At 43.2% G+C, this 13,880-nt stretch overlaps 1 long non-coding RNA gene across 1 annotated transcript in view; it reads right to left on the bottom strand.

Moving 5' to 3' along the window:
• The window catches only part of LOC129620658 (uncharacterized), a 7,117-nt gene extending 4,509 nt beyond the window's left edge, over positions 1 to 2,608 (bottom strand). Inside the window, exons 1-2 of the long non-coding RNA XR_008698642.1 lie at positions 1,892 to 2,608; positions 353 to 482 (exon numbers count right to left, since the gene is read on the bottom strand). This is a non-coding gene — a long non-coding RNA (uncharacterized LOC129620658). The remainder of the gene's footprint in view (positions 1 to 352; positions 483 to 1,891) is intronic.
• Between the last annotated feature and the right edge of the window lie 11,272 nt (positions 2,609 to 13,880).

The raw sequence follows: 13,880 nt of genomic DNA, 5'->3' as shown, positions 1-13,880 counted from the left end.
GTATTGCCATTACTGGAACATTGTAGTTTTAACATTTCATACAAATAAAAATTAAGATTTGGTTATACACCTTTTTCCTCTAAGCAAATGACCATTACGTTAGTATGTGTCAGGGATGGGTACCCAGCTTTAATATAGAATAGTGGCTCCAAGGAACTGAGTAGGGTACTGTCAGAGTCAGATCTGTGGGAAAGGCTGCACTATGAGCTCCAGTGATTCTCCACCTGTGCCTTCTGGAGCTTTCAAGGTGGATGACGTTCACATAAGCAACACACTCTCATAGGAGAGCCTCGATTCAAACCTTGGTGAAAACCAACTTTCTCCAGGGAAGTGAAGGAGGGCAATAACTTACCATCATGACAACTATTATTGTCTCCACCAGCCATGGTCTTTCAGCGCTGTTGCACAGATAAAACTGATGTGTGTGTTTCCCCAGGTAGCTTTCTGCAATTTGACCCATTCTCCTTGCTCCTAAAGCACATCTGAAGACGAAAAAGTGAGAGAGACATCATCTACTCTGATTTATGCTTCTAAAATATATCACCATTACACCTGAAGCTAGTAGAATGTTATATGCCAATTTTACCTTAATATAAATAAACGTATCAACAGCAAATCTTATTTTCTGTTAATGAAAAATTATTGTGTGATATCTCACAGCTGATTGTCACATGGTAGACTCGAACCTCTGGTTGACTAGGAAGGATGTGGGGTTGAGATTCAGAGAAACTGGGTTCCTTTCTGAACATCAACTCACTGTTGCTTAAGAAAGGAAGTCTCTCTGCTGATCTGTAGAATGCATAGTTAAATAACCTCTTTCTCTCAGACTTGTTGAGAGGATTAAATTGAGTTTAAAACAATCTGCTATAAATTGCTAAACAAGTGTCCATCACTATCATTACCTCCTACAACCACCAGTACCTTACACAGGTCACCCAGTCCAACTTTGTAGGGTATCCAGCTTTTTCTTGCTACAAGCCCACAGGAAAAGCCTGCTCAGTGGTGTGGTACGTACATTACATGCTTAAGGTGGAAAAGTGTCTACATTGGGGTGAGTTGAAATACTGATCCAGCCCAAATGTCAAGTCTGCTTAAGCAGCTGCTAACGGAAAGGAATTGCCCCAGCTCTTATTTCTTGCTGCTCCCACAGAGTCAAACAGCAGCTGAGAGCCAAGATTCTCTGCCACCAGTTCCTTTCTCAGCAATATAGGCTAGGCCAGTGTCCTGGGATCTGACATTAACAATTAGGAATTTCTTAAGCAGCAGCAGACTGGGAAAGGCAACTGTCAGTGTTAAAGAAATACGTTGAAACTCAATTTTTTTTCTTTTTACAGTAAAAGCCATGAAGATAGACAAATATGCTGAGTTGACTCACCCCCCTCAATATAGAGCAGTCATCTTGATGATGACTCTCATCCTGACGATGCTAAACAGGTGACCTGTTCTGTCAGCGATGAGATCCAGAGCTCTTGGAACACAATGTGTCTCATTGTGTCAGCTAGTGGGGGAAAATGTTGACTAAGGCTCTAAGATCCCAAGGGTTTTAATTAATAGGAAAATTTGACTTCATCGCAGTCATTAAATAAATGGAAAGGAAACCAGGAATCAAAATGATAAGGGTGGGGAGCCCAGGCAGGAAGCGTGTAGGGAAATGCCCTGCAGGCTTGCATGGGCACTGTTGCAAGTCAAGGCTGGATTGATTAAGAGACTGAAACAGACTCTTGGCCACAAACACAGAGCCTGGAAGGTATGTCCACCTTCATTCTCATCCTGTTCTCTTATTGAGCAAACTCCACTTCCTCTCTTTATCTTCTGCTTTCCAAGTACTCATCCAATCAGCTATTCCACTAATGGCTGCCTTTGCAGGAATGAGAGGCTTAATTATGCTTACCTGTCAGAACAGGATGCAGAAGGTATCTCGTGATATTTCTTACTCTCCTCTCTCCACCTCCATGAACATCTCCTATTCCCAATGCCTGGAATCTGTTCCTCTTTGCTTAAAAACTTCAAACCATCCCCTAAGGCGCACCAGTCTCTATGAAACCTTCCTTGACCTTTCTGGTCATACTAATTTTTCCTTTTATTGTAACACCTGCAACTTGGTATGTAACACATTTAATAAACACCCAGACATCCTTTTCTCTGTCTCATATGTGATGACCTTTTCTTCCCAAATAGATTATAAACCCCTGAAGACAGTAACCACATCTTAAACTTATTGAAACCGCACACCTAATTCTATGATTTGCCAATTAGCCCAGCTGAGACCCTAGAGTATCTCTAGGATCTGGGGGAGTTTAAGGAGCCCCAAGCTGGCTTCTCTAGAGGAGAGCATCAAATCAGCCTTGCTGTGGGGCCTACACAAACCTTTTCCTTCATCCTAGTCTGTTGCCTAGAGATCAAGTCCCTAGCAGCCTGAATCTGGGTCCCTTTTCAGGGACGCTTGTTCTATCCATCTGTTCCAGATTGGGTGCTGAGTTCCTGCTCCTGTCTGTCCTCCCAAATCCCTCCTCTCAACTGCACTCTGCAGGAATCTGTTCCCATGAGCCCACCATCCACAGCAGCTAGCTTGGGTTTCAGGCTGCCCAGACCTCTCCTCTATGTGGTTGTGCTCCACTCACATCTCTTCCCCTTCCTGGCATTACCGGCCAGCCAGCTTCTCAGTCTGACTCTTTCTGCCAAGTCCTTCTGGGAACGTCTGCCTTGCTCTGGGGCTTCTGGCTGGCCTGTTAGTCCTTTCCACTCTGCCATCAACTAAGCCATCATTCTGAAATTAAAAAAAAAAATTCACCTGTAAGTTGAAGAAAGCTTGCATATGCGTGTGCAGGCACACACACACACACACACACACACACAAATTCATTTATCAGTTGAGAAGATTTCCACCTTTCTAAATTTATACTCTCCCTTTTTGGGCATTTATCGTCATTTCTAGGTCTGCCAATATCCAACTTGGAATTTTCTTTAAATCAAAGGGGCCCTTAGAGATTGTTTATTTCAACTCTCTTATTTTATTCCTTGTCTCTATTTTACTACCCTACGTTTATGCTTCTATTTAGAAGCCAGTGGCAGAGGACTCTGCTAATGATAACTTTAGTGAGGAATCCTCCTTGTCTGTTAGCAAACGGCTACAGTGCTCAAAGACCTCATAGAAGGTCTCAACTTGGGAATCAGTTACCACCAAAATGTGTTTATCCGTTGCTGAGATGAGGTCATTTCCTTCTCAGCCCCAGAAAGGAGACACATATACACCGTAAAAGTACACACACACTCTCTCTCCTCCTCTCTCTCTCTTTCTCTCACTCTTAATGTGATCAGCCAGCTTTCTGTCTGGAACAATCAAAATACCTCCTAGCTGGAATGACAGCATCATTTTCTTGATGCTGAAATAGGAGAGTGATAAAGCAGGTCGCAGCAGGCACAGCAGAAATGCCCTGCTTTTAAGATTCGTATCTCAAAAACGGTGCCGTGAGACCAAAAATGCAAAGCAGGCTGTGTTATATGCTGGAAAAAATATAGTTAAAAGCAGTCACCTCAATCGTGCTTTCAAGCTCTGGAGGAAGAAACACCACTACTAATTTCCCCTCCTCACCCTGAGGTTGCCATGGACACTGGGATTTTCCCAGAGCCATTCCCTTGCTGCGCTTGATGCTATGAGTGGGCTAAGAAAATTGCAGTATTTCCCACATAATGATCTTGCTATAGCTTTGGAGGTACCAAATCTAACATCTGCAGAGTGTGCCTGTCTCTCCCCTCTCTGCTTTGCTTGGTGAAGGAACTCTTCCCTTTACAGAAAACCCCTGGGAATTACCTTCCCACTGCAGGTTTCTAGCAGATTTTCCCCCCACTTTTTACTTTGACTTTTCTTCAAGTAAGGAGAACAGTGCTGGGTTAACACTTTAAGAGCAGCAGCAGCAACCATAGGACAGTGCCATTGGGAGGGAAACAGAATAGAAATCAGAAAAGATGCACTTGAGTCCTGGGACTTCAGTCAGATCTCCGAAGTCAGGATATTGCAAACCCTTCTTTAGAATGCAGGCACTAATGTTAAAATGGGCTTCCCTGAGGGTTCAGACAGTAAAGAATCTGCCTGCAACATGGAATACCTGGGTTTGATTCCTTGATTGGGAAGATCCCCTGGAGGAGGGCATGGCAACCCACTCCAGGATTCTTGCCTGGAGAATCCCCATGGACGGAGGAGCCTGGCAGGCTACAGTCTATGGGGTTGCAAAGAGTTGGACACGACTGAGTGACTAAGCACGCAGCACAATTTTTAATTAACTCATGTCATCTACAGAGCACTTGGAGTAGAAGCTGCTGCCTTCAAGTAAACATCACTCTATGTGGGCATTTATTCCTGGACACTGGTTGTGAGTCAGTGAAAAACTCCAAATGATCAGTTGCTGTTTTACACTTTCAGCTTATACAACAAAGAACAAAAAGGGCTTAGCTCAATTTGCTGGAATCTCCCCACAAGACAGTTCGTTTCTATTCTGAAACCCTGGTTGGTAAATTTTAATTGTAAAAGAGAGGCTTACGTCAAATGAGCAGAAATGAAAGCAGAAATGAGACAGTTTATATAGTCTCAGTTTCCATGACTCTCAAAATCATTGATCACTCAACACACAGCTCAACCAGAAAAACCAAAACCCTTTGTTACAGGCAGAATGCTAAGATGTCCCCCAGGATTTCTGGCCCCTGGTATCCTCAAGATTTCTCGTAGTTGTTGAGTCAAACACTAACCTAGGTGCTGCTGTGAAGGAATTTTGAAGGTGTTATTAAGGTCCCAAATCGGTTGACCTTAAGATAGAGAGATTATCTGGGTGATCTTGACCTAAATTTGCAACTAGAGATCAGAGGCAGAAAAAGTCTCGGAGATTTAAAGTACGGGAAAGGGAGATTCTCCATAGATGGCTTTGAAGATGGAAGAGCCAGGTGACAAGAAATGCAGTGTTTCCAGGATAGCTGAGAGTGGGCCCCTGGTGATAGCCAACCAGGGCACAGGGATCTCAGTCCTCTAGCTGCAGGACCCTGAATTCTGTGACCACCTGTATGAGCTAGTGCAACGCCTAGCTCCAGATGAGAACACAGCCCAGATGATAACTTGATTCAGCCTGGATAGAATCTGAGACAAGTGATGTTCTTCCAAGATGCCTGACCCAACCAACACCATAAGATAATAAATGGGAGTTGTTTAAAGGGGTTACATTTGTGATAACTTGTTACTCAGCATGGAAAGCAAATATATACTCTGTAGATGGCATAAAAGTTTCTTATCCAAGACAAAAATCCTAACTCTTCAGAAGAGAGACTGACCCACCATTGTAAATCAGATCTATCAAGTAAGTTCCTTGCTGCTCAGAGTTTGATTCGTGCCCCAACAGCACACACAGCCTGGGAGCTGGTTATAAATGTAGCCTCTCAGAGCAGATCTGCTGAGTCAAAATCTTTATTTTTACAAATCCCCCATGATTCATATGATTTCCCTGGTGGCTTATCAGTAAAGAATCCACCTGCCAATGCTGGAGTCATGGGTTTGATTCCTGGGTAGGGACGATCCCCAGGAGTAGGAAACGGCAATTCACTCCAATATTCTTGCCTGGAGAATCCCATGGAGAGAGGAGCCTGGTGGGCTACAGTCCATAGAGTCGCAAAAGAGATCTAGCAACTAAACAACCATGTGATTCATATGCATACTAAAATGCAAGAGGCACTGGTTACCACTCTAGTTCAGAGCTGGAGAACTGGAATCAGCAAAACCTGAATTATCACCCTGGCTCAGAGTTTTACTAGCTGTGTGACCTTGGACAAGTTGATGAACTTCTCTGAGCTTCTATTAATCTATAAAGTGGAGCAAACAATATTACCAATTTCATAGGGGGTGCAGTGAGGCTTAAATGGGCCAGCATGTAAAGTGCCCACTGTCTGGCATGAAGTAAGTAAGGGTTTAATAAATGCTGGTTGTTATTAAATTGGACACTAAGAGCTGAGTGAGCTCAGTAAAGAAGGAAAACCGCATCAGCTGGAAACAACGCAGGATCACTGTGGTGAATGTCCTCCTCCGAATAAATACTCGCTCATGGACTTCTCAGAGGCTGCAGAAGGTTGTGACCTTGGATTTCTACCCCAGTAAGGATGCCCTGACACCAGGCTGGGTCAGCATGTCTTTCCATCTTGAAAATCATCTCTTGTAACCACCTGTGTCTCCCGTCTCCCCTCTTCCCCTCTCAACCTCCCCTGCCAACATTAACCTATTAGCCTTGCTGGGCTCCACCTCACTTAGCTAATGAGATCTGACCAGAAACCATAGAGACGGTTGTCAGAACCCCTGAGCAGGTGGTATCCTAGGATATCAATGAGAGCTCACCCCGCAGAAAAGATGAATAGATATGCCGGCCACAGAGCACAAGCTGGATGGCTCTTTTGGTGGAAATCTTAGGTTCTTTTATTTTTGCTGGGGGAAATGGTGACGATGCAGGTAGCATCACAGAACACGAGAACAGATGAGCACACGGGCGGTTATAAATGGCCAGGATCTACGTGAGAGGAGTCATTTGGGATCCGCTCTGGAGAGGCCCGGCTCCCCCTCCTGGCTCCTCTGTTCTTGGCAAACCCTCCTCTCATTTGCTTTATCGTCTCACCCTGAGCCGAAGAAATCTCTGCGGTTCAATACAAATAATGAGGATGATGTTGATAATAATAACGGCTCTCATTTGTTGAGAGCTCCGAGTGCCAGGCACTTACCCTGAATTATTTATACTTGTTATAACAACTCTGTGAGATAGGCATTATTACGTTGCTTTTTAGTCAAGGAAATGGAGGCTCAGAGAGGTTAAGTGGCTCACCCAAGTTTACACAGCAGATAAAGAGTTGCGTTTGGATACAAACCTGGATCTGCTTACTCTGAAGCCTGTGCCATCTTCATTTTGTCTCCACAACAGAGCTGTCACCCTGATTCCTGGTCTATGCTCTCGACTCTCTGCCCAAACCCAGTATTTGGGTCTTTGATACTTTTGCTCATTCAGCACCTGCTGTTTCTTCTCCTCCTCCTCTCCCGTCCCCTCCCCCCCCTTCCTCTTCTTTTTGCTGAATTATAGTTACTTACAATGTTGGTTTCAGTTTTGTACAGCAAAGTGATTTGGTTACACATATACATATATGTGTGTATCTATATTCTTTTTTCAATTTTTTCCATTATAGTTTATTAGAAGATATTGACCATAGTTCCCTGTGCTAGATGGTAAATCCTTGTTATCTATTTTATATATGATACCGCGCTGTTAATCCCACACTCCTAACCAATCAGCTTCTGAATTGCCTTTCTTCTGTCCTGCCCAGGGGTGTACTACTTCTGTATCTTGTCTTCTCTGCTCAGATGCTTCCCTCTCTGGCCCCTGGACCTGTGCAGCACTCACCTGTTTCCTGTTGGTTTGCCTGGTTCTGATCCAGAGTTTCCTCATCTCACTGCTCCTAAGTGTGCTAACTGGGCCTGACCAATGCAGGGCTAGCATTGACACCCCTGTGTGCTCAGTCATGTCTGACTCTCTGCGACCCCATCAACTGCAGCCCTCCAGGCTCCTCTGTCCATGGGGATTCTCCAGGCAAGAATCCTGGAGTGGGTTGCCATGCCCTCCTGCAGGGGATCTTCCCAACCCAGGGATCGAGCCCAGGTCTCCCACATTGCAGGCAGATTCTTTACCAGCTGAGCTGCCAGGAAAGCCTGGCATGACACCCCTAGACTCTGGAAACTGTCCCTCCTTCTTGACCTCATCTCACAAGTAGGGTCTCCTATATTCTCCAGCCTGGCTCATGATTACAGAAGAGAATTTCCTGGATGTTTCAGGTGTTAAAGTAATTAAGCAAAGAGACCATTAGATTAAAGTGGCTCTAACACCTTGGCAGCCTATATAAGAAAACCGAAATCTAAACCAGAGTCCATGCACTCCCAGCCTAGAAAATGAAATTTAAGGACGTCACAAACAGACACCTATAAGGCACCTGCTTAAGCTATAACCTAGCAAATAAGTTCCTTGCTTTGCTTCCATGTCCTTTCTGTAAGAACCTCTCCAGTGCTCCTAACACCTTTGGTTTGGTGTTGCCTGATTTGAATCACTGTGTGCTCAAATAAACTCTGAGAACTGTTAGTGTCTTTCCATTTACACAGAAAGACCACTCCACCTAGGTTCTGCTCTCTGTTCCTGCTATACCCTGCCTTGAATATTCTTTCTTTTTTCAAAACCACACTCTATTGCCCAGCTCATACCTGATTCAGTTCCCACCCTCCTACTCACAGAATAATACCTGGACCTGGAATCACAGCCCTTCACCATCTGGTCTCAACGACCCTTTCAAATTCCAACTCTATTCTCCAGCCAACTGTTTCCTCTCTGTTTTCTGTGATTTTCTTTCGGGCCTTTGCCTCTTGCTGTTCTCTGCCAGGAATGCTTCTTTTCTTTGCATCGTTTCTGTATCATCCAAGGTCTATCTCCAAATCCATCATCAGCAAGGTCCTACTATATAGCACAAGGAACTATATTCAATATCCCGTAATAAACCACAATAGAGTATGAAAAAGAATATATATATAATTGAATTATTTTGCTGTACAGCATAAATTAATACAACATTGTTAATCAGCTATACTTAAAATTTTTTTGAATCCATCTTCATAAAAATGGCCCTAATCCCCTAGTGGAAAACAGTCTTTTCCTTATTGATTGGCTGGGGCACTTTATCTGCATTTTAGTGACACTTTAAAATTTTACACATTTTGCTATAGTTAATTATATACATAATTTTTCTCCCTTTTTTGACTCTAAGGTCTTTGAGAGCAGAGAGCACTTGATTTTTTTCTTTTGGTAGCCTAACAATACTTAGCAAAGTGCCTTGATAAATGCTTGCAACAAATCTATTGATCCATCAGCTGGACAGTGGATGGATGGATGGGTGGGAGGATGGGATTTTCCAGGCAGGCCACCATATCAGGAGAAAGGCTGCACCTGTCAGATGAGCAGACTGTCTTAACTCTGGAAAAGGAAGAATAGCTTGAACAGATAAACCATGCTGGGAGTGACATCAGGCCATGAGGCCATGCATAGTCAGCATTTTTTTATGTTTATCAGACTATATAAGTAGGATAACTTAAAATATAAGTAACAGAAAACCCAACTCAGCTTCAGATTAGCTCTGATGGTAAAGAAGCTTACTGGCCTGAGTACAGGAAATCAGAGGTGGGGGCAGGGTTCAGGATTCAGGGAATCCAGTAGCTCTTTCCATTCCTGTGCTCTCCTGTTCCCAGTGCTGACTTCATTCTAAAGTAAGTTTCCCGGTTCTTAGAGAGTTTTCGGTGTTATTGGGCTAATTGCCTAATTTTCCAAACCTTCTGCTAACTTCATATGGCCCTTTCATTTTCTTTTTGTTCTTGTTTAAAAATATATATTAATAAGTTCATTTTAATTGTCCTCAAGATCTACTGAACTCTGGATCCAGACTCAGTCACGAGGGCTGTGGTGCTTGTATCTGTCTCTGGCTCCTAAAGTCATGTTTATCATCTCCAAAAGGCTCAGTTGCAGAGGAGCTGAAGGTATATGTAGAGGATATGTTCCCAGGAAGACTGAGAGAGGTTTGGAGCCCAGGCTGATGATATCAAATACACTGAATTTGTCTCTCTGTTTACTTTGATCTAATTCCAGGGAAAAAAGACAATTGCCTGTCAGATTTGTGCCATTTCGTGTAGTTTCTACATTTCGAACTCTCTCATATCTGAGATCTTTTCTCTGATTTTGGCTTTTTTCAAAGGCTTCGTCAGTTTCTCCTTTTTTCTAGACTCAGAATCTAGATCTGTATTTTTGAAACCAAATTTGTCCTCAGATCTGGAGACTCAATTCCTTTAATGAGTTGCTCTCTGGATAAGATTTGTCCGGAAATGAAGGTAAGTGATTGGAAGGAAGAGTAGCTAGCAGGGTGTCATCTGTCTTTTCTGCTTTGCATCTTCCCTTCAGGGTGATCTTGTTCTTGGCTTGATTCTGAGACCTCCTCAGGTTCTGATCTTTTCTGGAATTGGTGCCTAGTTCTTCAATTCTGAAACCGTATCTGGATTCTGAACCCTTCAGTGTTGATTTCTAAAGCAAGGCTTTGTTTGGTGGCATGACTTGGGTACGAGATTAGGTGAATTTGGTGCTTTGTTGTTTGGAGAGCTGTCTTGGGCCATGGTGGAAGAGAGTCATGAAGTCTAAGGATTCAGCCAGAAGCCTGTGCTCTTTCTTAAAGGTAAGGAAGCATATTTTCCAGAAGTGCCGAGAAAACCCATTAGTGACTCATTGGTTAAAACTGGCCCAGGCCTGCCTACTCTAGACTCATTCGCTGGCAGTGGGGATGCAAATAGGGCTCAGGCTACTCACGAAACCCCCAGGAGCTGTGGTGGAACTTGTGATGGAGAGTCACTGTAAGACCATTCCAGCAGACTGTTTCATGGGTGCCACTTCCACTGAGGGTTGACTCTTGTGACTTTCTCATATTAGACAGATAGAAAACAATGGAAAACACATCATCCGAGAGATCTCACTGCTTTAGATTTCACAATGTACCTGCTTGCCTGAGTCCCTTCAGTGTTTCTTGTGCAAAACCATTAGTTAGTCAATAGGGTCTACTGAACACTTGCTGTTAAGATAGCATCATTCTAAGCACTGATTGACTAAGCATAGCATGCTGCTGCTGCTGCTAAGTCGCTTCAGTCGTGTCCGACTCTGTGCGACCCCAGAGACGGCGACCCACCAGGCTCCCCCGTCCCTGGGATTCTCCAGGCAAGAACACTGGAGTGGGCTGCCATTTCCTTCTCCAATGCATGAAAGTGAAAAGTGAAAGTGAAGTCGCTCAGTCGTGTCCGACTCTTAGCGACCCCATGGACTGCAGCCCACGAGGCTCCTCCGTCCATGGGATTTTCCAGGCAAGAGTACTGGAGTGGGGTGCCATTGCCTTCATAGCATAGTGCAAAGATTAGAAAAAGAAAGGAGACAATGCTGTGACCTTTTTGGAAACCATGGAATGAGTGTTGAGGGAAATAGTTCTGTTTCGAGGGCAGTGTTAATTCTACTCAGTTATCTTCCAGAATGTGGAAGCTACTTGAGTCCCTTCTTCCTTTCCTCATCTTCTGTTATTCAACTCTCCCTTTTCTTGTCACTATTTTTCTCCTCTCTTACGCTTTGCTCATTTCAGAAGGGCAATACAGTAGAGATTAAGAGTGTGGAATAAGGAGTCAGACTTCCCAGGTGAGAATGCTGGCTTTGAGCTCCAGTGGGGACTTTCTAGCTAATTACTTCATTATTCTAAACTTCTGTGTTTTGTAGGTAAGTCATACATAATAATTATACCTACCTCCTGGGATGAGGCACATTCAAAATGATTGATAAGGGTTAAGTATTTTAATTTTCTTTTTCATTCATTCTCTTTCAATTGGGCCACATTTTGTTCCTGTTCTTCTCTGCTAAACTCCAGAGCAATTGGTGGTTAGGAGAGAGAGTTACTAATAGACTTATAGAATGAACTTTCTAGTGAGGAATGGAAAGGAACCATTTTATTTCCTTCTTTTTTTCCTTATTATAATTAGGGTATTTCAGGAGCTCTCTGTGAATATAATTTTGGCAGAGATGAAAATGTACAAAGCCAGTTGAGAGGAACACATATGTACTATACGTGCAAACAGGAGAATGAATGTCCTACTTCAAGTAAGAATCTCCCAGCTGACAATTTCAGCTTCATCTAGGCCTTGTTTGCTTAACTGATGAGAATACTTTCTAATAAGACCAAGATGAAGGCTTTAATAATTCTAGAATGTGGTCACCCTACTTTATCTCTTTTATGTCTAGAGACCGCTTCCCTGGCCCTGGCCAGCCACCTGTGAATGCATCCATTGTTCAAAAGATGATCAGCTGGAGGCATCTGATGAAAGCGGGGCACATTCATCGTCTTAGCAGGAAACAACCACAATTGAGAGTACATTCCATCATGGAGGCGGGTTTGTAGGTGAAGAGAACACAGACTCGCATCCTTGTAGAGTTCCTAGAAGACCAATAGGTTTGGAGTGGTAAGTTCCACAGCCGTTGACGGCCCACAGCAAAGATTACCCCTGTGTCCCTTGCCTTCAGTGTCCTAGCTCTGACACTGGAGAATCACCATCTATCCCTTCAGACCAGACTAGTCTAAACTGCTAAATTTCTCCCCACACCACTCACACATGCTTTTCCACGGACTCTCTCCTCTGCCTGAAATATTCTTCTTCCTATACACCTGTAAGCCTGGGACTATCACTTCGTTCAGGCTTTTACTCAAAGTCACCTTCTCTGGGGGACCTTTCAGCCACTCTTTCTGAAATTCACCACTCCTCCAACATTTAAAATCCCCCTTCTTTGTTTTTTTTCCCTCCTCAGGCTTTCTCAGTATCTATCATACCATATAGTTTACCTATTTTTTTCTTATTTATTTTCTGTCTTCCCTGATTCAACACAAACCCCCTGAAGGAGAGGTTTGGGTCTGTTTTGTTGACTATAGTATCCCCAGCACCTAGTATAATCCCTGGCACATAGTTGACTCTTAATTCATGTTTATTGAACGAATGAATGAAAGAATTGGTGTGATTCATTGATCAATGTATCTGGTTCCCCTCCTCAAATGTGAACTCTATGAGACCAGAAGCTGAGCCTGTTTTACTCACTCCTATATCCCTAGAGCTGAACCAAGGGCCTAGCAGATGGTAGATACTCTCTAAGTATTTTTTAAATAAGTAATTTAAAATATCATAAACGCCAGTATTGAGAGAAGGAATTTCCTGGCAGGAACATGGTAATGCAGATGTCTTCACAGTTATGAGCCTGCCTAAGCAGTCTCTGAATTAACATCAGAGTAATACTGGGTATGGTTGGGATTACTTTTCATACATGCTTACGGTCTGACAACTTGAAATGACACAAAAGAGTGTGTGGCAGTGGTGTGGTACCAAGCTTTGAGTTTGGGTTCTAAGAGTCAGTGCCTGGGGCAAAAACTGTATCAATAAAAAATTGCCATTAGAAATCTCTTAGATCACCCACATAGTACAGATTATTTGGTTTTATGTATTTTGTGCCAACTCACAGTTAAGTTCAACTCAGCCAGTTTTCCCCCAGAGTTGGAACAGATGGTCATGGCTGTTTCTTTGGTTGAGCACCAGATGAAGTAGTTGGCTTGAATTGAAGGGCCATATTGTTGTGGCGGGGTGGGGAGGGGGGGTGAATTACATATATATGTATATAGTCATCTGTATTATTTTCTTTTGTTGAATGTATAGTTTACTTCAAGCAACTTAAATATTTCTGTATGTAACTCCATTGTACTATCTGGTCCTCAGTGTTGTCAGATACTCTTCATTGTTTGTCAGGAAGATAGATGTAAAGGAGGTGGAAAATAATCCTTTGGGGGGCATCACAATTGTTGGCATAACCACTAGGAAAATGTCAATCATAATGACTTTCCAAATTAAAAAAAAAAAAGTGACTTTTATTTAAATTATGTACATGCTCTAAATCCCTGTAGAAAATAATAAAAAGCATGTGTGGAGTGCTCACTCTGTGTCGAGGACTAGGTTCTTTATGTATATTGTCTCATTGTACTGCCTCGTAGTAACCCTTTGAAGAAGGTATTACAAACCCTGAGGCTCTGCTGTGATTTTTCACAAAAGCCAGGCAGCCACACAAGCTTGGCACATTGCCCAAAAGAACACATTTAGCTGCAGCCCATGATGGAGCCACTCCCATCCCAGGGCATGATACAAACGTTGCTGTCCCTTTCTCCAGGGTTGGCTTTTTGTCCACACCAAGTCTGCCAGGCAGGGATGCTTAGAAAGCTTTTCC

This window comes from Bubalus kerabau, chromosome 10 (genome assembly GCF_029407905.1).
Source record: "Bubalus kerabau isolate K-KA32 ecotype Philippines breed swamp buffalo chromosome 10, PCC_UOA_SB_1v2, whole genome shotgun sequence".
NCBI classification, from domain to species: domain Eukaryota; kingdom Metazoa; phylum Chordata; class Mammalia; order Artiodactyla; family Bovidae; genus Bubalus; species Bubalus kerabau.
The sequence above is the reverse complement of the archived record's forward strand: the minus strand, read 5'-3'. Positions and strand labels throughout refer to the sequence as shown.